The sequence below is a fragment of the Ailuropoda melanoleuca genome, chromosome 20 (genome assembly GCF_002007445.2).
Source record: "Ailuropoda melanoleuca isolate Jingjing chromosome 20, ASM200744v2, whole genome shotgun sequence".
In the NCBI taxonomy this organism is placed as follows: domain Eukaryota; kingdom Metazoa; phylum Chordata; class Mammalia; order Carnivora; family Ursidae; genus Ailuropoda; species Ailuropoda melanoleuca.
This window is the reverse complement of record NC_048237.1, coordinates 1,448,370-1,474,046: the sequence shown is the minus strand read 5'-3', so window position 1 is coordinate 1,474,046 and position 25,677 is coordinate 1,448,370. Positions and strand designations below refer to the sequence as shown.

The 25,677-nt window shown below is 41.4% G+C and overlaps 4 pseudogenes; 3 read left to right on the top strand and 1 right to left on the bottom strand.

Annotated features, from left to right (window-relative positions):
• The first annotated feature begins 5,962 nt into the window (after positions 1-5,962).
• Positions 5,963-6,820, top strand: LOC105234966 (annotated as a pseudogene).
• A 4,561-nt stretch (positions 6,821-11,381) lies between these two features.
• LOC105234965 lies at positions 11,382-12,216 on the top strand (annotated as a pseudogene).
• Positions 12,217-18,578: 6,362 nt separating this feature from the next.
• LOC100480143 lies at positions 18,579-19,827 on the bottom strand (annotated as a pseudogene).
• A 2,191-nt stretch (positions 19,828-22,018) lies between these two features.
• Positions 22,019-22,637, top strand: LOC105234964 (annotated as a pseudogene).
• The last annotated feature ends 3,040 nt before the right edge of the window (positions 22,638-25,677 follow it).

The following is a 25,677-nucleotide window of genomic DNA, read 5'->3' as shown; positions in this document are numbered from 1 at the left end:
GTGTTATACGCAACTAATGAAGCATCAAACTTTACATCGGAATCTGGGGATGTTCTGTATGGTGATTAACACAATATAATAAAATAAAATTTAAAAAAAAAATAAAAAAAAAATAAAAAGATGGTAAAGATATCCAAAAGGGCAGAAAGCCTCAACACAGAGAGAAACAGGAAAGAAGCTACTAGCAGGCAGTGACTTCAACCAGTTTTAGAAAATGAGCTGAAGATGGAGCGGGGCAAGCTTGCATGAATGACTAGAGAAGGGGAAACCCAGGGCTGGTGTGGAAGCACCTCGGTGTGTGCTGTGCCCTCGGGAGAGGGTCAGGGAAAAAAAGCACCACACATTTTTGGAGAATTGAGGAAAATCGTGTTGTCAGCATTGGTGCGTGTGTGTGTGTGTGTGTGTGTGTGTCCGTGTGTGCACGTGTGTGCGTGTGTTGAGGGTACTGGAGTGGAGGGAAGTAAAAGAAGTGGACCAAGTGAAAAAATGTCTGAGTCCCAGAGCAACCATGTTCTCCGCAGCCCTTTATAAGAAGCAACGATCACTTCTAAACCGAGCAGAGAATTGGATGTTGGTCTTGGAGGAAGTGACAAAAGCGCATAAAAAATGTCCTCAAATTTTGTGCATTACTAAGGCTTTTGATTTTTTTCTCACCAGTTTGGTTTTCTTTTAAGAACTTCATGGCTTGATAGCTCATTTCTTTTTAGCACTGAATAAGATTCTCTTGTCTGGCTGTACCATAGTTTACTTACCAGTTCTTCTGCTGAAGGACATCTTGGTGGCTTCCCTATTTTGGCAATTATGAATAAAGCTGCTATAAACATTTGTGTGTGTGCAAGTTTTTGTGTACAGGGACGTTTTCCAGCCACTTGGGTGAACACTAAGGATTGTCATTGCTAGATCACATGGGAGGAGTCTGTTCAGTTGTGTAGGAAACTGCTAGTCTTGTGTTCCAATGTGGCACTACCATTGTGCATCCTGGCAGCCACGAATGAGGTTTCCTGTTGCTGGACATCCTTGCTGGTGTTAAAATAAAAAACAACCAGACTAGCCTTGAAAATTCCCTGGGCAGGGTGCCTGGGTGGCATGGATGGTTAGGTTTCCAACTCTTGTTTTTGGCTCAGGTCATGATCACAAGGAGTTTGGTACATAGTTTGGGTATTAGCCCCTTATCATATATGCGATTTGCAAATAGTTTCTCCCACTCTGTAGGATGACGTTTGATGCTGCTGATTGTTTCCTCTATTATACTGAGCTTTTTAGTTTGATGTAGTCCCCTGTGTTATTTTTTCCTTTTGTTCCCTTTGCTTTTGATGTCACATCATTGATCATTCCCCAAAATAATATCTTGGAATTTTTTTCCTATGTTTTCTTTTCAGAAAAATAACTTTTAGGGGTGCATGGGTGGCTCAGTGGTTTAAGCGTTCGACTCTTGATTTGGGCTCAGGTCATGATCTCAGGGCCGTGAGATTCAGTCCTGCTGGGCTCAGGGCTGAGCCCAGAGCTGGCTTAAGATTCTCTCTCTTCCTCTCCCTCTGCCCCCCACCCCAGCTTGCATGTACTCTCTTTCTCTAAAAGAACAAACAAAAAACTCTTAGTTCGTGACTTTTTCCATTGTTTTGCTATTTCTGCAGTAATCTTTGTTATTTCCCTCCTTCTGTAGACCTTGGGCTGACTTATTCTTTCACCAGTTCCTTGAGCTGTAAGTTAGATTATTTACTGGGGATCTTTTGTTAGGATATTAGACCTCCATACATAATTCTTAGGGGGATATCTAAGAGAAAGGAACACTTGTATTTAGGAATCAATGCACTAAAGCATGCGTATGCATGATAGATTGTTAAAATGTTTAAGATATTTATGTGTGTAGGTATGACTCCAAGATTGTTCTTTGTGATACATTTCATTTAATAGGATAAGAAAATTGACCCTCTTAGTAAGTAAATGTGATGTTCATAAACAAGACAGTTGAAGTCTCCCTTGATTCAAATTTGTACTTGACTTCTTATGCAGAGAATGATTATACACAATTTTGATGATGGCTTCTCAACCTAATGTGTTTTAGAGGCATGAGCAATGTGTGTTTCCATAGTTCCTAAAGCATTCCCGCTTGTGAACGAGTGGAGATTTGAGGGACCACAGATGAATGCGCAGAGGCTGTTGCTCACACTTGTTTTTACCCTGTGCTCTATCAGGGTGTGGGATTGGCTTAATTTTACTTTCATCCTTTTCTGTAAATCTCAATTTCTTCTTGGTATTTCATCTCTCCCAGTTTTCTTCTTTTTTCTGTTCTCTCTTCTGTTGGAATATTTTTTTTTTAACTTCTGTCTTTTCTTTCTTAGATCTTCCCTTCACAGCAGTTACCTTAGTTTACAATCTAGGTGCTCTCTCAGATAGCTTCGACTGATTCCATAGGACTGACATTCTTTGTGATCTCTATGGTGGGTGAGGTGGGTTTAGCAGGTGAGGAGGGGGCTTTAGTCTTTGCACACAGAGGCAGTGGGAAAATCCCATCCTATCTGCTCACCTTTCTGGGCTATTTTCTTTTAGGTTTGTCTCCAAAGCAATACATAGCAAGATTTTAAAATGTTGATTTGATCCAATAACTTCTTTTTGTCTATGTTTTGATTACTGATATATTGGAGTCATTTCTAATATTTTGGTTTTGCTCCATATGCTTTTGTTTCCTTTTTTTTTTTTAAAGATTTTATTTATTTATTTGACAGAGAGACAGCCAGCGAGACAGGGAACACAAGCATGGGGAGTGGGAGAGGAAGAAGCAGGCTCATAGCGGGGGAGCCTGATGTGGGGCTCGATTCCAGAACGCCAGGATCACACCCTGAGCCAAAGGGAGAAGCTTAACGACTGCGCCACCCAGGCGCCCTGTTTCCTTTTTAAAAAAAATTTTTTTTTCTAGGCTGTCTTCTGTTGCACTGGAGAATTGTCTTTCTGTTCTAATGACAAGTATCCTTACATTGTGTGTGTTTATGCTTGTGCAAGTGTGCACATTTTTTCTTATGTCTGATTTTACTCTGTAACATTTTTTCCTATTGTATACCACTCCTTTTCCTTGGGTGTGCTTGTTCTCTTCCTGATTTACTATATTTAGAAAATCTCAGTGTCTGTCTGCAGGAAACTACACACTAGGTGCCTATCAGGAAAGTAATTTCAGAAAGAGCTTATCAAATGAGCTGATAAACTACAGTTGCAAAGCACATTAAGAAAAATAATAGAAAAAGAAAGCCATCCAACACGATAATCAGAACTTGAGTTCTCTCCACTCCTCCTCAGAGTTTTTCCTCTGCCTGGAGTAATTGTCACCTTGTAGGCTCATGGCTTGTTCCTTCAGTTTTTCCTAGTCTCTGCCCCTAGAAAAATATATGCTCATAGTGAGGAATGATTAAAACATCTTATTGTAGTGTAATATTTCATATTTTAAAAATTCATCTTAACTATTACTCAGGAGGGTAAAGGATGTATAAATGAAAGCATATCCACAATATGGAATAAAATGGAACAGAGGATCTATATGGGTTAATAGACAAGATTTACTATTGAGTTTATAAAGCAAGTTACAGAAAGGTAGACCAGAATATTTATTTGTATTATGACAAAATCTAAAGAAAATACTGTCCATTTCCTGGTGATTGAAATCTAGTAAATTACCTTGAAACGTCAACCCCAATTGCACAAGATGAAAAACAACTTAGGGTAATAAGTGCCGAGAGGGTCAGAATTGGGGTTGGTAGTCAAAGGGATTTTAGTCTATAGGTAATGTTTTATTACTTTTAATAATTCATATATTCAAAATTCCTCCTATTGTTAAAAGTGATAAGGTCATAAAAGCTATCAAAAGTCTTTTGCATATTGTCTTCTATTCTTTCACCAAAAAGGGAAAGGGGAAAATGATCACATCCTTCATAAGATTTTGTACAATGACCCAACGTATAAGGATTTCTACCTCTTTTGGGATCAGATAGTTCCTACTTTTCACTCCTCTTAGGGTCCTACTCATTGATTCTATTATAGTTATGTACATTTTTGCTTCCCCTGTAGACTGTAAACTAGAATTATCCACTTTTACATATTATTTTTAAAAATAAATTCATTCATTCATTCATTCATTCATTCATTCTTAATTTTTATTTACATTCCAATTACTTAACATACAGTGTTATAGTAGTTTCAGGTGTACAGTAGAGTGATTCAGCCCTTCCACAGAACACCTGGGGCTCATCAGGACAAAGGCAGTCCTTCATCCCCTCGCCTATTTAACTAATCCCCAGCCCTCTCCCTCTGGTAACCATCAGTTTGTTCTGTTTAATTAAGAGTCCATTTCTTGATTTATCTCTCTCTGTCTTATTTTTTTCCAATTTCCTTATTTGGTTTGTTTCTTAAATTCCTCATGAGTGAATCATATGGTATTTGTCTTTCTCTGACTGATTATTTCCCTCAATATTATACTCTCTACTCCTTTCATGTCATTGCAAATGGCAAGATTTCATTCTTTTAAATTGCTGAATAATATTTCATTACTCTTTTATAAATTCTTAGACCTAGTAAATTGCTCCATCCCTGTTGACACTAAAGGCTCAATAAGTATTTATGGATTTCTTTTGAACTAAGGTAATGAAATCAAATAAACAGCACAAGATGAGATTTACCAAATTACTTTCTGATATTAACTTCCATGCAATTCCATTTTAAAAGTAAGGTTTGTTTCACTTTTAATCCTCATTCAATCTAAGCAGTTATCTTCTTTTCTGACCATCTGCATTTCCTTCATCAGGAAGCTTGGAATGAGTAGAGCTGGGGGTATGTGTCTGCTGAGTTGCTTGGTCTGAAGGGGTCTTTGCTGACCTTTTCAGTCCTCTAGGGGGCACTGTAGGTCCTAAAAGTAACAAAGGCTTTCCGATGGTGAAATGGTTGAACAGTTAAAGAGAGAATAGAAATCATATAAGTTAGTCCAATTATAGATAGCAAAGATGGAGGAGAAGGGGGACAGGGTCTGTGTAAAGTGCATCTCAGGTTTTGAGTTCTGCCGTTGCATAGCAACTTCAGACATCTGGAAGCCATGTCTCTAGAAATCCACTATGCAGATAATTATTCGCAGATACCAGGATAGGAATATTTCTGGGCATTGTGACCATGGAAACTCAACAGAAAACATCCCGCTACCTGTTGTCAATTGTTATGAATAAAATCACCCAAACGTACTGGTCTTGAAATTATTTCAAAACCCCAGATATCTTACCTTTTCATGTATCTCTGCTGAGAGCAGAGGGAACAAGAATCAAGAGAAGAAGACAGGAAACAATAAAGAACAAAAAGAGAAGGATCGGGAGAGGACAATATTGACTTTGAACAGCAAGGAGCGACCTGGCCAGACTCAGCTGTGTGGGTGAGCGGGGTCCATGAATTGCACAGGAGAAGTGGAGAGGTGAAGGTTAGAGAAGACATTATGCAGACATCTCATTTTCCACCAACCAGATTCTGATCGCAGTAATAATCAATGCAGATGGTGACTGGCTTGGTTTCTAGAATTGTCTTGATTTCAAGAAATTGTAGTTATTTCAGCAATATATAATGCATGCTATCAGATTGTTTTCCTTTATCAGTATTTTCACATAATTGAATTCTCACATTGTCTGTCAAACTATGCAATTTGGGGAATGGAGACACTCTTTGTTATTTTTCAAGGTTTTGTGTAACCCCCTTTAGGCCCTGAGTCTCCTAGGAATATCATTCACCTTTCCTCACACACACATCAACCCACACATTTCTTAGATAAAGTGTTTTAAGAAAATGCCCCCTGGTATCTTCGTATATTGGAACTATTGCCCCTAGCTCCCTGCACTGTTGGCAAGCACAGTCTTGGAGAGATTGCTGTGCGCAATCTTGGGACACTGTGGGTGGAGTCTCGAGTTCCATGACTGGCAGGGCTGAGGTGTGACTGGTGCTCAGCGGCTCTGTTGGAAAGATTGACTGTAAGACACAGTTTCTCTGGACCCAGGACTCTACTCTCTGCACAGTAGGGGTGTCGGTAACTCGGCAACTAGACAAGGAATCATGAGCAGGCACTGGGGAGCTCTGCTGGGGCTCCTGTGGGTCCAGGTTTGCTGTGAGTGGGGGCGTCCAGACGGGGTTGGGGAGCGGTCCGCAGTCCACAGTGGTGGGGGGCCTGACATTGAGCTCCGAGAGGGTCCTACAGCCCCAGGGTTGTGTCTCGGGACATTTTACAAGTTTGGAAACTGCATCAGTGACTCCCTGGAGATGTGACTTGTGTTTGTTCTTCTCTTTCCATGCAGGGGTGAGAGGGCTGGAGGTGGAGCAGAGCCCTTCAACCCTGAGCCCCCAGGAGGAAGTGCAATTTTTCCCAAACTTTGCGCAGTGTGCAGTGGTTCCGACAGAACCCCGGGGGCGGCGGCCTCACCCGGCTGATTTCTGTGGCTTCGGGCCTGAAGCAGAGCGGAAGGCTCAACTGCACACTGAACACGAGGGAATGGTCCAGCACCCTCCACATCGCGGACTCCCAGCTGGAAGACACAGCCTCCTACCTGTGCGCTGCGGAGACACAGTGCTGCCTGCTGATCCGGGGCCTGCAGGCCACCTGCAGCTGTGCCTGTGCCCCGGCCCCTCCCTGGGGCATCTGCACCCACAGCAGCCTTGGCACATTTTCAGATCTATGTTATAGCACCTTTTCCCTCCAAAATGAGACCCATCAGGATTCTCATTTCACTTGCTTTTCTTGCCCTTTTACTTCCCAGTAAGCCCTTTGGAAGTAAAAAGTTCTACCATGGAACCATTGGAGCAAGTGACAAAGATGCCCATATCCAATGCCCTGGGAAAGCAGATCTCCCGGCAGGTAGCATAAAATGTGTATGTATATTACTCAAATGGAAAAGCCTTGAAACATTGGATACTCTTCAACAAATAGAGATGACTGAATTTTTTAGTTGCGTAGAAGGTTTTATTTTCAAAGAACAGTAAGGGGAACGTGTATGGTATTTTTAAAAGTTGTGTTCAGCTTTTTCACGCTGGGAAATGCAAATATAATAAAATAATTTTATTGAGGGTCGGGCACTCTACTTGTCTTATTACATGTATTTTCTATTTCAGTAATGTAATACCCTGTAAATAGGTACCTTTATTTTATGCATGAATAAAGGGAACATTTTAGAGCGTAAGTGACTTGGTGGAGCTCATATTATTCCAAAGTTAGTGAATCTTAGGCGACATGAGAGCTTATCCTCTGCATACCTGATATACAGACTCTAAAGAATCACAAAATCTGAATGATTTCCTTGATCAATTTGTATGATGTGTTGACGTGTATCACTGACAGAAGTATCCAATTCAGTCATTTCTAAATAGCTCCTTGTGGGGAAGAGCTCATGGAAATTTTCTTTCTGTTCCAAGAAAATCCATTGTCCTTCCTTGTGTTTTGAATGAATCTATTGTCATGATTATGTAACATCATTCCGGGTTTGGAAAAGGGAGCAAAAAGCTTCCAGGATTACCCTAAAAGAACCCATCTCTTGTATCCAGAGACAAAGACTGCTGACCCCAAACCCAAAGTTGAAACTTGCATGTGTAAGGATTCCAGCACACAGGGAATCCCAGCCTGCATTGGTTGTTATGTTGATGAAAGGGCATTGAGAGGAAAGATTGGGTCCCTGAAAATTTAGATGGAGGTAAATGGGCAGACTCCCAAAGCTGGGAGCAGAGCCAACTTCTTGATCATGGGACCTGGGCAGTTACACAGCCCCCTGCTCTACCATGGAAGCCTGCCCTTGGTTTAATGCTGGGCCCTGTCTTCAAATTCACAGTAGTTTAATCTTTGTTCTTGTCCTTTCTAAGTGAGTCCCGTGAGTGGGAGGAGCAAGTGCCTGAGCAGAGAGATGCATGGGGCAGCAGGACACAGGCAGGAGCGCACGCAGGCTCAGGGTCTGGGTCAGGGCAGGCGGCCTGTGCACTGAGCAGCAGGCAGGGCCACCTGGGGTCTGTGCCTGCTTTGGACGAGCTGGGGCTGCGACGTCAGCAAAGGGTGTAGTAAATACTGTCAGGAAATTACTACAGAAGGAAAGTGTATTCATGTACCTTTCAATTAAGGGGTTTGGCAGTTTTTTACACAACAAAACACACTCTTATCGTGTGATCCAGCAGTGGCTTCCTGAGTATTTACCCAAAGGGATTGAAAACTTATGTCCACACACAAACCTGCACACACGTGCTTTTCGACAGTTTATTCACGTTTGCGAAAACTTGGAATTAGGCAGCATGTCCTTCAATAAGTGAATGAATACATGAATGGTGGTTCATCCAAACAATGGAATATGATTTGCTGCTAATAAGAAAGGAGCTATGAAGCCAGGAAGAGATAAGGGAAACTTGCATGCATTTTACTAAGTGAATACAGCCCTACTGAAGGGGCTACATAAGGTATGATTCTGACACTATGACTTTCTGGAAAAGGCAAAACTATAGAAGGAGTAAAAGGATTGTGATTGCCAAGGGTTGAGGGGAGCGAGAGGGATGAAGAACACAGAGCGTGTTTAGTGCAGTGAACCCACTCTTTCCAATACTATGATTGTGGATACATTCCTTATACATTTGTTCACACCCACAGAATCTCCAACAGCAAGAGTGAACTCTAGGTAAACTGTGGGCTTTGGGTGACATGATGTGGCAGAATAGTGCCTTCCATTGTGAAAGAGCCATGGGGAAGGTGATAGTTGGAGGGCTATATACCTGTGTGGGGGCACGAGGTGCCCTGAAAGCCTCAGTACATCTGACAAATTTTTCTTTGAACCTGGTTGAGATGGTTGAAAAGAAAAAAGTCTTTAAAACATTAAAATCAGAGACATGAAACTAATGTGTCTGAAGAGTTAAAGCATTTTAGAAAAACGTTTCCCCTAGAAACATTACCTAATGACATCTTTTCCCAGCTTTTTGGATAAAGATCCCAAATTTTCATCTTGAAATGATCTCAAAAATTATACACGCATCCCTGGCTGGAAATTTTGAACCTCCAAATGAAAGTTCTAAGGAGAAAGCCAGAATCCAGTAAGCAATTAGGCGTTTTAGAACGTGCTTCTCACTTTCCACGTTAGTAAGCTCACCCACCTCCTCTAATTTGTCTCAACCGGGGAGATTCTTTCTTTTTTTCATACGATACATAAGTTATATGTAATAGATACAGACCTACATTTACATATATACACAAGAAATATGACTCCGGTAACATCCAGCTTTCCCATGGCTTAGCCATGGAACCCCCTGGTCTCACTGTCTGTGAAGGGCTTTCAGTCCATGAATAAAGTCTCATTTTAGTCCATGTTAATATCGATTTAGTTCTTGATACATTATTGATCTCATAGAAGAAATGAAACCCAGACAGGATTTCATCCTGAGGGTGGTGTCTCTGCTTCTGAAGAGTCCTCAGGGTGGGTTAGGATCAACCTCAGACCCTCCGATCCTGTGTGGTTGTGAATATGGTCTTGGGGTCCATGGTGGAGGTAATTTCACCCCACTCTGACGCCAGTCCACACCGCACACAATCAGTTCTCAGTACATATATGCGTTGTTATATAGTATCAAAGAAATTTAGAGCTGGAAGAGCCCTTAGAAATCCTTTATTCCAACTTCATTTTACACATAGAGACTGTATCCAAGACGACAGTATGGAACAATTAGGTAGTGAATAAGCTGGGCAAGAAAGAAAGTGGGTTTCCTCACTTTCTTTTTAGCATTCTTTCCCTTACCTCCTTGCTGTAGGGTCATTGGGCTGGGTAGAGAAAAAAATGTCTAATGGAAGCCCAGCCATATCTCTGCAGCTTGGCTCTGAGAAGATTGTGGTCCATTTAGTTTGAATGCCTGAATGGAGAATTCCAACTTATGTAGATGTCTGAGACCTTAGGCAGGAAGGGAGGCCCAGGCTGAGCCGCTGTTACTCTACCAGCAAACTCATGCATCACTCACTGTCTCAGTAGGAGAGAGCCAAAGGTGGTGGTGCCATGTGAACCCCGACATGTGTTTCTAAGGACTTTCTCCCAAATAGCAAATATATTTATCATCCCGGTTGGACATTTCTTGAAGCTAGAAGGAGTATAATGAGCATAACTCACATATTGTCTGCAAAACATTTATTGTATATTTAGGGTTCTTGCCGCCGGCAGTCCATGAAGATGTTAGATGAAGGTTTTCTAGGCCAACGCTTTGACCATAAGTAAAACAATATTCTTTGAAATCATCATGGAGCTGGGAATTTTACACAAGGGATAGCCTTATTTGTGCAACAGATCCATGGAAGAGAATCAGTCATATGAATGGTCACATTCAGACCAAAATTGCAAAAATTGGCCTTTCCACCGGTAGAGGGAACTTTGCCCAGAGAAGAGTTTGAGAATTATTATTTTATGGGGAATGAGTAAAAGGATGGAAGATTCTCAGAATCAAGAAGTTTTCCATTCATAAAAACACATTTCATATACATGCACATATTTATATATTGAGTTGATATTCTTCAGCCCAGTTGTCTTTAAATCTTTCACGGTGGGAGAGGAGGATGAAGATGAGTTTTAGTCTTTGTCGTTTCAAGGATCAGAGGGTGGGCTTCTCAGAAAGGGGCTTCCACTTTTGGAAATGAGTTATTCTTGGTTTCCCAGAGACCATTTCTCCTGATGAGTTCTTTAGGCCTAGTTTCTTGTTGGTACCATTCCCAGCGCATATAATATTTATGCTTCCCTGGATTTTTTCTCACAGAGGTCATCAGAAGATTCCAAGAAATTTAAATAAATTAATTAAGAATGAGAAAGGGGTTTTGTAAGAGAAAGCTAATTCTGGAAACACACAGGGCTGAAGAGCTTTATGAATGAGTCTTGGGGAAAGGACATTGTAGTGGAGTTTAGGAGAAATATGATGGAGTATGAAACGTGAAGCTCTGTTGGCCAGGAAATGGGAAGCATGAGAGAATAGGTGGTTAATACTTTAGAGGAAATTCTCCTGAGGCCATGAGTCAGTAACTGCATTCGAGGACATGCCATCTTTTTCGATTTGGGAAAATGAAACCACTTCAAGAATAGACTCATATGGTTTTATTTTCTGAGTTTGCAGCTTGATGTTTTCTCAGAATTTCTACTCTGTCTTTCAATATTTCTCATTATATAAGACACACAGCATTCAAATAGATTTCTCAAAGCATGTCAGATTTCTCCATGCAAATTTGTCCCTCAGAGGCACAGGCGAGGAGAAGCGCATTTCCCCGTGAGATCAGTAGCGCTGTGACCACAGACGGTAGTGCCCCTGCGCCGACGCAGAACACGTGGAGGGCTCGTTTTCGTGCATCTGGTGCACTAGACTGTGGCAGGAGCAGGGCCTTTTTCTCATTGGCTGGGGGACAACGTGGGAAAGTACTCTGTTAGAGGAAGGGGACGGCCTGACAAGAGCAGGAGCTGAGCTGGCTGGAGGCTGCAGTTGTGAAGCTGGTCTAACGGGGAGGAGCCATGAGGACATCCAGGGGAGCTTTAATCGTGTTCTCGTGGCTGCAGCTGAGCTGTGAGTTGACAAGTATGGGACACAGAGGATATTAGTGGATGGTCTCCAGAAGTCAAGACTGGCTTTATTCAGGTTTCCCCCATTAGTGTAGAAAAGAGCATTCAGAAGCGTAAGAACCTGGAATCCCTTCTCCTTTCTCTGACCTTTTCTTTCTGCACAGGGTTCAGCCAAGGAGAGACTGTGGAGCAGCGGCCTTCGACCCTGAGTGAGCGGCAGGGACGCAGTTCTGTCATCAACTGCAGTTATTCAGACAGTGCCTCAGTCTACTTCCCTTGGTATAAGCAAGAGCTTGGAAAAGGTCCCCGTCCTAATATACATTCGTTCAAGCATGACCACAAAAGAAGACCAAAGGCTCACTGTCTCACTGAGCAGGACGGCCAGACATCTGTCCCTGCACATCGCAGACACGCAGCCTGAAGACTCAGCTGTGTACTTCTGCGCGGCAAGCACACACTGCTCCCCAGACACCTGCTGCCTGCACTCAAACATGCGAGCGGGGCAGCCCCTGGCCTTTGACACAGACCTTCCAGGAGAGCGTTTGTGCTGTTTGTCTGTAGGTGGAAGCTGATTTGTTAGATGTTGAAAGCATATAATAAGACGGTTAGGATGGAGATGCCACAGACAGGGTTGGAACATTTTTTTTTAAAGATTTTATTTATTTATTTGACAGAGACAGAGACAGCCAGCGAGAGAGGGAACACAGNATGCGAGCGGGGCAGCCCCTGGCCTTTGACACAGACCTTCCAGGAGAGCGTTTGTGCTGTTTGTCTGTAGGTGGAAGCTGATTTGTTAGATGTTGAAAGCATATAATAAGACGGTTAGGATGGAGATGCCACAGACAGGGTTGGAACATTTTTTTTTAAAGATTTTATTTATTTATTTGACAGAGACAGAGACAGCCAGCGAGAGAGGGAACACAGCAGGGGGAGTGGGAGAGGAAGAAGCAGGCTCCTAGCAGAGGAGCCTGATGTGGGGCTCGATCCCATAACGCCAGGATCACGCACTGAGCAGAAGGCAGACACTTAACCACTGAGCCACCCAGGTGCCCCAGGGTTGGAACATTTTATTGAATGACTCTTGTTTAATAGATTCTTGAAGTGATTTTGTAATGTTTTTATTTTCATATTTTAAAGACGACTTTACATTTGCTCTTCAGACTCCTTCCCTATAATACCTCCTTAGTACAAATATAACCGTCCTTATTATGGATGGGCACGGAAACACTGTGTATCAAAAGTAGCACTTATGATATTTCTGATTCTGAAACATAATGGGAAATACAGAAATATGGAAAGTGCAAATATGAAAGTGATAATTTTGTAATCACATAATATTGCTAATATTCCTTTAGTCTCTAAAAATCCTTATTATAATTATGATCATGGTTTTTTCACTTTGTATTTTGATTTGAGCATGCTCCACTTCGTCAATTTTTCCTTCAAAGATCTGCTTTATTTTACTTTATTTTTTTAAGTTAGTCATTTAACATATATTTTAAAATAGCTCTGTGAGATATTTTATTTAATTACATTTTCATATAAATTTTGTTCCTCTGTATTTGCGGCAAAATTTGAGAGCCATTCCTGTATCCTTTGATCACTTTCTTGCTCAGAAATTGTGTCATGGGTTTTCCTTTAGAGCCCAGGGATGGTGTGTACTATTTGTGTGTTTGAGGGAAATTAAGATAGGAAGTGATTTGACAGTGCGAGCTTCAGATAAAACCCAGAAATCTATTCTCACTTACAGAATTTTGTAAGTCTCTGTTCACAATTACCCGTTCCCATAGATTTTAGGAGACCGAATTTTGTATTTCATTCATGCTATATTTTCAGTAGGTAGAAGATACTTTTTTGCGTAATTCCTTATCAATAGCTGTTAAAGAAAGAAGGAAAGGAGAAATCTGTTCCTTACTCATAATTCTAATGTAATTTTTGATTGAATTAAATTTATAAATTGATTTGTGAGAAATAAAAGTCCTTGAAGTATATGTCTGATTATTTGATTGTTTTACAACATACTGTTTCTTTCCATTTATATGTGTCTCTTTCTTAATAATGCTCAGTTGTTTGAAGATAATTCAATTTCTCCTGGACTTGTAATTTTTTGTTATTATTATAATGAAAACTGATCTTTCTGAGATACATGGGAAAACTTTTTTATGCATGTATCAGCCACCTTACTTTTTTTTTTTAGATTTTATTTATTTATTTGTCAGAGGAGAGTGAGAGCACAAGCAGGGGGAGCAGCAGGCAGGGGAGAAGCAGACTCCCTGTTGAGCAAGGAGCCTCAAGCAGGACTCAATCTCAGGACCCTGGATCATGACCTGAGCGGAAGGCAGACGCTTGATCGACTGAGCCACCCAGGCTCCCCTCAGCCACCCACTAGTATTAGTATTATTGCATAAAGCCATTTGGAGTAATGGCTAATGCAGAGACGATGTGCAGCCAACCTCCCTGCCACGTAGTCACATTTCACGGAATTAAACATTACTAACCACAACCTTCTTTTTTTAAAAAAAGTTATTTCTCTAGTGTTGTAGAGAAATCAAAGGAGTGAAAGAAGTTGCGTAAATATTTAATTCTCTCCTTCTTCCACTCCTGCTCAAGGGTACGCTCCTGTCAAGGTCCCTGGAGGCTTTCCTAGCTAGGGATGGATCTAATTGGCCATTGTCTTGGTGAGTGTGGTTCCTCTTAGCTGAGTTGTGAGTTAATTGCTAACTGGCTTGTTCTCATTGGGAAATGCATCAGATTAAATTCAGTTTATCACACAGAACGAAGGAGGTCAGGACGGAAGCCCAACACGTGGATGGGCTCGATTCTCTCGCTCCTTGTACCCCCAGCTCCCGCGCAGCAGAAGCAACGTGACTCCTGATTGGTCCACTTCCTGCCGGCCTGACAATGGGGTCAGAAGGAAGCACGCGTCTATGTTATCAGTTCATTTCTTCTTCAGTCAAGTTAGAAGCGACACAGAGGGTGCCGTTGCTACAGGTTTGAACGCTCGATCCTATTTAGACGAGCGCTGACGCAGTGGAAGCAGCAAGGGTTTAGCTGGAGTGCGCGGGGAGTCAGTAGCTCAGATCCAGAGGCAGTCCGGCTTCACACCTTCACCCCGGTGGGCGTGACTGTCTCCTACTGCCTGGGACCACGAAGCACCAACTTCAAGGCCTTCTCTCCATCCTGTGAGGCCAGACTGGGTGCTGAGAGTCTCTCTCTCTCTCTCTCTCTCTCTCTCTCTCTCTTTCTTTCTTTTTTTTTTGTTTGCTTTTGTTTTTGTTTTTGCTGAAATACAGTGATGATTATGTGACATGTTTTCTTATTATGTTATGTTAGTGACCATACAGTTCATTAGTTTCTGATGTAGGGATCCATGATTCATTGTTTTCATATAACACCCAGTGCTCCATGCAATATGTGCCCTCCTGAATACTCATCACCCAGCTAACCCACCCCCCCACGCCCCTCACCTCTGAAACCCTCAGTCTGTTTCTCAGAGTCCATAGTCTCTCATGGTTTGTCTCACCCTCTGATTTCCCCCCCTTCAGTTTTCCATTCCTTCTCCTAATGTCCCCGAGCTTTTCATTATGTTCCACATATGAGTGAAACCATATGATAATTGTCTTTCTCTGCCTGACTTGTTTCACTTAGCATAATGCCCTCCAGTTCCTCTTTCTTTCCCTTTCTCCAGGCCAGTGCTGACTGCATATGTGTGGTTTCTCCCAACCTGGGAGATGGGCTGCTTTCTGCACACGCTCACTAGCCGCTTACAGAAGCTCCCTCTTGCTGCCCCCCAGTGAGCTGGTGGCAGGCCACAGGGTGTGATGATGTGTGGGTGAGGCACTGAGTATCGTGTGTAGTGGTTCGTGTAATTAGGTTTGCTGGCTGTGAGTCATCTGTACTCGAGTTTATTTTCTAAGGGTCTGCTCTGTGATGCAGCTTGTAGTAGGGTGCATTCCTTCTTACTAACGCCTCCAGCGTAGATGTGCTCAGTCTGCATACTGGACGTTTCCCTGCTTCCCACCCGTCTTATCCACAAATGCTCCCAACTAGGGGCTCTAGGTGGATCCTGTGAAGGAGCAGAGGGTGAGCTTTCCTTTGTCTGTTCCTGCTCTTTGCTTCAATCTTCCTTCAAAAATCGCTTTTTGCCAACACATGACTCAGTTTGCGCACTTCCAAGCCCTCCTTGTTTCATCAATGGTCCACACTCCAAAATCCTCATTCTCTCCATTTCCCACCTTCCACCTCTCACTCCCTCCCTGCAGTGCCTTAAAAATCGGTGGTAATGGGTGGTCGGTAATTGGTCTTTCATTGTAACACCCTCTCATATTTGATTTGAAGGTAGATGTGTAGAATAGAAATCTTAACAAGAATCTCTTTAAATGTTTCTAATTACAGAATTTCACCATTTTAACACACAATTTACTATTTTAACAATTTTCAAGTGTCCAATTCACTTGTATGAAATAATTTACGTTGTTGTTCAACCAGCACCACCATCCATTTCTAGAATTCTTTACATCTTGAAAAACTAATTTTGTACTCATTAAATAATTACTCTCCATTATTCCAACCCTCCAGCCCTTGGGAACTACCACTCTGCTTTGTCTTTCCACGAGTTTGACTGCTTTAGATATGTCATAGAAGTGGGATTATGCAATATTGGTCATTTCATGACATTGCATTTGACATAATGTCCTCAGGGTTCATCCATGTTGCAGCATGTGACAGAGTTTATTTCCTTTTCAAGGTTGATTAATATTCCAGTGTATGTCCTATCCCATTTTGTTTACCCTTTCCTGTTTGTTAATGGACTTTTGGGTTGCTTCCACCTTTTGGTAGAAACAAGAATTCATAAACATCTCAATATTTTCGGTATATAGACGAATTCCTCCCATTTTTGAGTATATTCCACACGTGGACTGCTGGGTCATAAGACGACTCTATTTCTAAATTTTGGAGAAATATTTATACTTGTGAACTGGAACAACTATGCTCTAGACTGAGCTACCACAAGCAAGTTTCAAGGAATAGAGTGATCACTGGTCATGAATGGAGTGCCAATACTGGTGAACCACAAAATCCTAGAGGAGTTCTCCACTTTTGCCACAGTGCATTGCATAGATCAGGGGTCGGTAATTGGTCTGAATGGAATGGTGAAGCCGATACCCAGTGGTCAGCTCCTGAATAGCAGTTTGGGCATCCATTATAATATATTTTCTTTCCTCTTTTGGTAAAAGAGCCAAACCTGGACTTATTTAAATCTACTTTATTAGTTACACTGTATAATAAAGAGTGTTAGTGTCTTAAGATATTTCAGAAGCTTGGAAAGAAGTCATTTTGCTACTCTCTAGTCTCTCTCTCAAATTTTCTGTCAACAATCTTTAGTGTCAAATACAGGGAACCAGTTTTTTGGTTTTTGTTTTTTTCATTTTAAAGACTTGTACTTTATTGAATAAGTTCTATTCACAGAAAAATAAGATTTAATCTATGATGACTGCCAGTTATACAGTGGAAAGCAATTTTCTTTGTTTTCCATACTGATGGTAAGGTTTCTACTAAATGAAAAAATCATAAAATTATGTTCACAAATATAGCACTCCATCTCAAAACATTTCACATGATTATTCACATCACTAATACAATGACATAAAAATCTGTCATTCTGTCAGATTAGATAAAATATACCAGTAATGAAAAAAATGCAAAAGCTTCTAACAAAAATTAATAAAAATATACAAGACTGTCCTTACATGCCTTAGGAAAATTATTTCTGATATACATACTCCTAAAACTTATATAGGTTTATGTGAATAAAATACCAAGTAAAGATTAAAAATTAAAGTCATTTTAGAAATAACTCTGGTTACTCCCCTACTACATAGGTCATATGAGGATTTAAACTGCAATCATGGATTTTAGGGGAAAAAAAGTCTTATCTATAAAAACACTAGTATACAAACTTGAAACTAAACAGTTATCCAAAGTAACACACGAATGTTCTAAATCTTAAGGAAACTTAAAAATACCTCTTCTATTTGTATATAAAGGCAGAATAAAACTGATCTGATTGTGTTATTAGGTAATTTATTCTTTTTTTCTTATAGATTTTAGTTATTTATTTGACACAGAGAGACAGCCAGCGAGAGAGGGAACACAAGCAGGGGAATGGGAGAGGAAGAAGCAGGCTCCTAGTGGAGAAGCCTGATGTGGGGCTTGATCCCAGAAGGCCAGGATCACGCCCTGAGCTGAAGGCAGATGCTTAACGACTGCACCACCCAGGAGCCCCATTAGGTAATTTATTCTGGAAACTTGTTAATAAAGCATTGGTGGAAATTCTCAATAGCTATTATGCTGTCACCTGAAGCACTCAGTCTTTTTCTTTGGTAAAAGAATAAGTAAACTAATAGACTACATGTTAGTTGATGAGGGAGCAGAAGGCTGGCTGAAGACAAAGCATAAACTGACACCCTGTGACCTCCCCCCACTCTGCACTCTTGGGTGGGACAGGTGTGACATTCTTCCAGGAAGTTCCCAACAATCTTAATGCTAATGCCTTGCTACAGGGAAAAACAACCTTCACTTGACAATGGCAAGGCCTCCAGTATCCACTGAGTCTTCTTTAACATGTGAGTTTTCTCACCTCCCTTTTCCTTACCTTCCCCCAACCCCATAGTCTATAATCAGCCACCCCTCACAAGCAGGGGCAGCAGCTCTTTCTGCCCATGGGTCCTGTCCCCATGTTTTAAAAAACCACCATTTTGCACCAAAGACATCTCAAGAATTCTTTCTTGGTCATTGGCTCCAGAATTCACCCCCCTGAACCTCACTGATATTCCACAACCTCCTCATTGCCATCCCATATTACAACCAGTCTAACTCAGGAGTGGTCACACAGTGCCGCAGATTCACTGTGTCTTGAATTTCTCACTGATGGATTAGACCAATCTACCTTTGGGACAATTTTATCAGTAGACACAAACAATAAGTGTATTTTTATCCTGTTTTCTTAAAGTCTGTATCACTAGTCTACAACAAATAGCAATGAGATAGCTCTAGCTGGTGAAGCAAGAGAGTCACTGTGTTCTGGAAGAAACATTTATCTGTCTTTGATCCAAGCTTCTCAATTAATCCCTGAAGAGGTGTCAACTCACGCCTATCAATCAGATTAAACTCCTGAACAAAGAAAATAAAGTGCTTAAAGGAGGTGTTGAGGTAGGCATCCTCTTGCACGTGATAAATATGGGCATAAACCAGGAACAGATGCTTCAGAATGATATTTGACACACACATAAAGTTTTTTGGAAATGGGATACCAATCTTAGAAGGAAAAAGAGTTTAATCATCAAGCTGATCCTGAACCCAAGTTATCAAATAGTCAATGTATTTTGGTGCAGAACATTTGATGGGCTTTTTGATATTAGTACCGTCTGCCCAATGATATTCTTATCTTGGACCTGCAGGCATGACTGGACACCTTGCCTCAGTGCAGAATTCTGTAACAGCTCCATACAGGGTGCTGATCTGGTTGAAGGGATCCACAGTGTTAACTGCAATGCATTCACTGAGGTCCTCCCCCTCTGGCAACATAACAGCTTGTCTCAGATTCCCACTTCCTAGAGTTGCTTCTGCCTGTTTTAAGAGTTCACACTGACAGGAGCCATCAGGGACCCCCACCCTCCCTTGCGGTCTGGATTCAGAGTCCCAGCAGGAAGCACAAGGAAGCAAACAGTCCTTAGTTCACAGTCAGTGGAACACCTGATGCCCCTGCTTTGAACTGGGGGTCTAGTGAGTGCAGGTTGCTGTGCTCACCTCCCCCACCATGCCAACCTGAAAATCAGGGAAAGGTTTTTGCTATCATCCAGCTCTGTGTTCAAAAGTATTAGCTTTGCCATCAAGTTCTTGATACTTTTGAGCTTGCTTTATTCTTTGTAAATTTGAGAGTGATATCTCCTTCAATATTTTGTCCTGACAATTTATCAATAATATATCCAAAATGACAAGTAGCGGATGAGCAATTTAGGAGGGTATCTCAATAGGTACAGAAAAATTATTTGACAAATCCAGATTCATTCCTGAGAGAAACTCCCAGCAAATAAGGAACTGAAGGGAATTTCCTTAATGAAAAAGGGCTCAACCAAAAACCTACATCAAATGTCATACTGGATGGTGAAAGCCTAAAGCTTTCTCCTTTGTTTCAGAAATAAGGGAAGAGTTTTGGCTCCCAGTGCTTGTATTTAATATTGATGTAGAGTTTCCAGCCAATGCAATACGGCATGTTGAAGAAACAAATGCATACAGTTTGGAAAGAAAGAAGTAAACTTATCTTTATTAACAGACAACATAATTGAGCAGAAAATGAAAGGGAATCTACAAAACAGCTACTAGAACAAATTGGTCTAACAAAGTCAAATGTACACCTACCATATTCTACTCCCAGAAATTGATCCAATAGAAATGAAAGCGTATGTCTATAAAAAATCTTATACACAAATGTTCATAGCAGCTTTATTTGTAACAGCCCTGCTGGGACTAATCCTCAGGGTATCAACAGGTGAATAAACACATTGGTTTACAGGCACATGATGGGACACTCCACAGCAACAAAAAGAAATGAAGTTTGATAATTAAGACTATGGAAGGTTCTGAAAATAACTATGCTGAGAAGATGCCAGACAAAAGAGTACATAGGAGTCCATTTATACAAAAGTAAAAAATATACAAACTAATTCACAGAAGGGTTCTCTGGAAATGGGGGTGGTGAGGGTTTAGAAAAGGAAACTTTTGGGGTGATGCATATGTTCATTATCTCAATTGTGGTGATGGCTTCACAAATACCTACATACATCAAATCTCATAGAATTGTTTAATTTTGTGTTTATGGTTATGTAAATTATGTGTTAATAAAGGGTTAACTATCCAAAAGTACTCTGCAGTATCTTCCCTCAATGACGTGCAAGTCTTCTCCTGTGACATAAAACGCAAACTATTTCTCCTGTCCGCTTTCATTGGCCTGCAATTGTGTTTTTTTAAAGTTATGCATAAGAACTTTTTCCATCCATGTGCTGATCTGTTTATTTTCTTTCTTTTTTTTTTTAAAGATTTTATTTATTTATTTGACAGAGATAGACAGCCAGCAAGAGAGGGAACACAAGCAGGGGGAGTGGGAGAGGAAGAAGCAGGCTCCTAGCAGAGGAACCTGATGTAGGACTCGATCCCAGAACGCCGGGATCACACCCTGAGCGAAAGGCAGACGCTTAACCACTGAGCCACCCAGGAGCCCCTGATCTGTTTATTTTCAACCGGCATTATCACAGCCTATTTCCCATTGTTCCTGCATATCTGAGAGACATTTTTAATGGCTTGTCCAAAATTGCTTTCTAGCGTAAATATGAGGCAGGTTCTGACAATGTGATTTGGAAGACGAAGGGGAAGTGAAGGGGTGAATGAACTGAAACAGTATCCAGGCCTGAATTTGTTACTTCACTCTGCACCCAGAAATCCATTGCCATGTTGGCTCTGGACTCCTGATGTTCCTCGACCTGAATGTGTGGGGAATCGCCTCCAGGAAACAGCTGAGCTAAACTTCCTTATGTGTCTAGAGTAAATGTTTACAGGGCTTTATGGAAGATGAGCCTCTCTCTAGAACTTTATCGTGAAAATACTGATTTCTTACCTTTTGGCAAAAATTATTTGATTAACGTTTGACAACAAAATGTGTCAGATGGATGGTAATAGAAAGCATCCTTGAGGCTAAACCTGGTTGGAGGATAGGATTAGTATTTGTTGACTAATTCACATTTTCTAGTCACCTTATGTTGGAGTCAATAAAACTGTGAGAACATAAGAATCTCAGATCATTCTGTAGGGTTTCAGTGACTCCGTGTATGATGTTTCTTCTGTCTATAATTCTTATATTTCACTTTTTAATTATTCTAAAAATCAGGAATATTTGACTATTACAATGTTTGATTATCAAATAGTGTGACTTCTTCCAAAAGCTTTTCTTAAAAAGTAGTATTTCTTGCAATTGCTAATAATTTAGGAACAAGTAAATAGGGTAATTCAATTAAAGGCCATTTGTTCATTATTTTTGTTTAATTTAAAACTATTTAGTGAGTACTTAAAAAATGACAGTCACAGTTCTAAATATTGGGTTACAGGCTGGTCCACATGGCACATGAGAATATGAAGCACTGTACTAAGATGCTTTAGAAGATTGTTACCCTCCCAGCTACAGAAACGCCCTGGGATGCTGTGTTAATGAACTTCCATATCGGGTAATGTCTTAAGAACAAATAGACCTGAGAACAGGACTGCTCTTGTTAGACTTCCAAGGGCACCTGAAGACTGACATGTGCCTCATGAAGTCAGGGATGAAACACATGGCTGACTTGGGGAGGACTTTGGCCAACATGCAGGCACTTCAGTCCCTGTCCGCCAGAGGGCGCAGCTTCCTCCCACAATCACATTTCCTGTGTGAAATGTGGGCTTGCCCTCATCATTTCTCTGTCACTCCAAGGTTTCTTCATGGTAAGAATGAAGAACATTATTTAGGTGACACTGCAGAGATGAAGTGTTCTCCAGGCTTCGTGACCGTGGTACTCTTAATGCTTGGTAAGTAAAAGACCTCTTAAAACTTGGGATTCTTTCTTCCATTTTGTCTGCAAAACCTTTAACTCTAATTTTATCCCAGAGCTTTATACTCAAGGTGACACAGGTCTCTTTTCTCTTTCCTCAGGACAAACCCATGGAGACTCAGTGACCCAGACGGAAGGCCAAGTGACCCTCTCAGAAAAGGCTTCCCTGAATATAAACTGTACTTATATAACGACAAGTTTCCCCACTCTTTTCTGGTATGTTCAGTATACAGGAGAAGGTCCACAGCTCCTCCTGAAAGCCTTGAAGGACAAGGAGAAGGGAACCAACAAAGGATTTGAAGCCACCTATGACAAAGATTCCAAATCCTTCCACTTGGAGAAAGGCTCAGTGCAAGCAACAAGATTCAGCTGTGTACTACTGTGCCATGAATGACACAGTGACGGGGACTGCAGGGGGAGCTGAGCGCAAACTCTGAGCAGAACAGGGGCCTGGATGCTGAGTGTCTCTGACTCACTCTGGTTCCAGCTCAGTCTGTGGTTGTCTGTCCCTCAGCATCTGCTTGATACAAAATTGCAGAGACGTTAAGGGTATAGGAACCAGGAGCACCTGGATGGTGCAGTTGTTAAGTGTCTGCCTTCGGCTCAGGGCATAATCCCAGAGTCCTGGGATTGAGCCCCACATCAGGCTCCTTCGCCGAGAGCCTGCTTCTTCCTCTCCCACTCCCCCTGCTGTGTTCCCTCTCTCACTGGCTGTCTCTCTCTCTGTCAAATGAATAAATAAAATCTTAAAAAAAAAGAGTATAGAAACCAGAAGTAACATCCCCAAACTCAGCTGTTCCTTAGTGGCACTGAGTACAGTTTGATTTCAAGAGCTCCTCAGCCAGGGTGTAAGTGACTTCAAGGTAAAACCACATAACACTGCAGTAGTCTTGGGGTGCCTGGATGGCCCAGTAGGTTAAGAGTCTGACTCTTGATCTACTTAGGTCATAATCTCAGGTTTGTGTGATAAAGCCTCACGTCAGCATCCGTGCATGCTGGGTTGGGATTCTGCTTCTCTCTCTCTCCTTGTCCTTTTGCCCCTCCCCCATTGCCCCTCCCCCATTGACTCTGTCTCTCTCCAAAATAAATAAATAAATCTTTAAAATTAACAAACAATTACCAATGAATTGGTGTCTTGTTCCTCTTTGCAGTGAAATTCCAGTCTGAGAAGTTGTTCAGGGCACCCTGGTGACGGTTGGTGTGTCCATGACCCTTCTAGAGACACACGGTGTGCCTGAGAAGGTGACCTCTGCCCAGTGTCTTCCTGACAGAGTGTGGCAGGAGAGCTGATGAGAGAGCTTCAGTCCAGAGCAGGTTTTATTAGAGAAGGAAGGGAAGAGAAGAATGGAGGAGGGACACATGTACCTGAGCAAGGAAAAGAGAGGCCAGCAACCTCTGCTCTGCTTTCTTTTCTAGTAAATTAGGTGATGGACACAGACTGATATTCAACATGAAGGGGTGGGGGCAGAAACAGAATGGAGGAAGTGGGTCATGTCCTGGCCAGTTGATCAGTTGGCCTTTTGACATTAAGAACTCAAATCATTCTCAGTATCCAGGAAATACGGTGAGAGAAAATGCTCTTGCACTGATATTTCCTAACAATATAGATTGAGAGGTGATACTGGGATGGAATCCTATAGATTTCTTTAACTTCTGTTTTACAGGCTCTCACAGAGAGCCACAAATCATGGGAGGGAGAATGCATGGGAGTCAGTGAAGTTGTGGAAAAAGTAATAGAGTCCCTGGTATGGGCCCTCAACTCTATGGTCAACTAATCTTCAACAAAGCAGAAAGAGCATCCAATGGAAAAAAGAGAGTCTCTTCAATAAATGGTGTTGGGAAACCTGGACAGCCACATGCAGAAGAATGAAACTGGACCATTCTCTTACACCATCCACAAAGATAAACTCAAAATGGATGAAAGACATCGAAGTGAGACAGGAATCCATCTAAATCCTAGAGGAGAACATAGGCAATAACCTCTTTGACATAGGCCACAGCAACTTCTTTCAAGACATGTCTCTAAAGGCAAGGGAAGGAAAAGCAAAAATGAACTTTTGGGACTTGATCAAGATAAAAAACTTCTGCACAGCAAAAGAAACAGTCAACAAAACTAAGAGGCAACCCACAGAATGGGAGAAGATATTTGCAAATGACATTTCAGACAAAGGGTGGGTACCCAAGATCTATAAAGAAATTATGAAACTCAACACCCAAAAAACAATAGTCCAGTTAAGAAATGGGCAGAAGACATGAACAGACACTTCTCTGAAGAAGACATACAAATGGCTAACAGACACATGAAAAGATGTTCAACATCTCAAGCCATCAGGAAAATACAAATCAAAACCACAATGAGATATCACCTCACACCACTTAGAATGACAAAAATTAACAAAACAGGAAACAACAAATGATGGCAAAGATGTGAAGAAAGGGGAACCCTCTTACACTCTTGGTGGGAATGCAAGCAGGTGCAGCCACTGTGGAAAACAGTATGGAGGTTCCTCAAGACATTAAAAATAGAGCTACCCTACGACCCAGAAATTGCACTACTAGGTATTTATCCTAAAGTTACAGATGTAGTGAAAAGAAGGTACACATGAGCCCCAATGTTCACAACAGCAATGTCTACAATAGCCAAACTTTGGAAGGAGCTTAGATGTCCTTTAACAGTAAATGGATAAAGAAAATGCAGTTTATATATACAATGGAGTATTACCCAGCCATCAGAAAGTATGAATATCCACCATTTGCATCAACATGGAGGGAACTGGAGGGGATTATGCTAAGTGAAATAAGTCAAGCAGAGAAAGACAATTATCATATGGCTTCACTCATATATGGAACATAAGGAATAGCACAGGGGAAAGGAGGGAAACCTGAATGGGAAGAAATCAGAGGGGGAGACAAACCATGAGAGACTCTGGACTCCGGGAACCAAACTGAGGGTTACAGAAGGGGTGAGGTGGGATTACTGGGTGATGGGCATTTAGGAGGGCATGTGTTATGATGAGCACTGGATGTTATAAGCAACTAATGAATCCTTGAACACTACATCAAAAACTAGTCATGTACTATATGTTGGCTAACTGAGCATAATAAAAAAATGGTAGAGAAGCAATGTCTGTATTGTACCGCCAGACTTTGCCAATATGGTTGCAATCCTCTTTATTTTTAAAGTATTTTTTAATGACTTATTTATTTATTTATTTTAGAGTGAGAGTGAGAGGGTGAGATGATGGGGTAGGGGGTGTTGGGGGAGGGACAGAGGGGAAGGGAGAGAGAATCTCAAGCAGACTCCTCAAGGAGTGTGGAGAGTGACATGAAACTTGATCTCATGACCCTGAGATTATGCCTGAGCTGAAACCAAGAGGTAGTCAGTTAACCAATCGACTGAGTCACCCAGGCACCATGTGATCTTCTTTTTTTTTTTTAATTTAATTTTATTATATTATGTTAATCACCATACAGTACATCCCCAGATT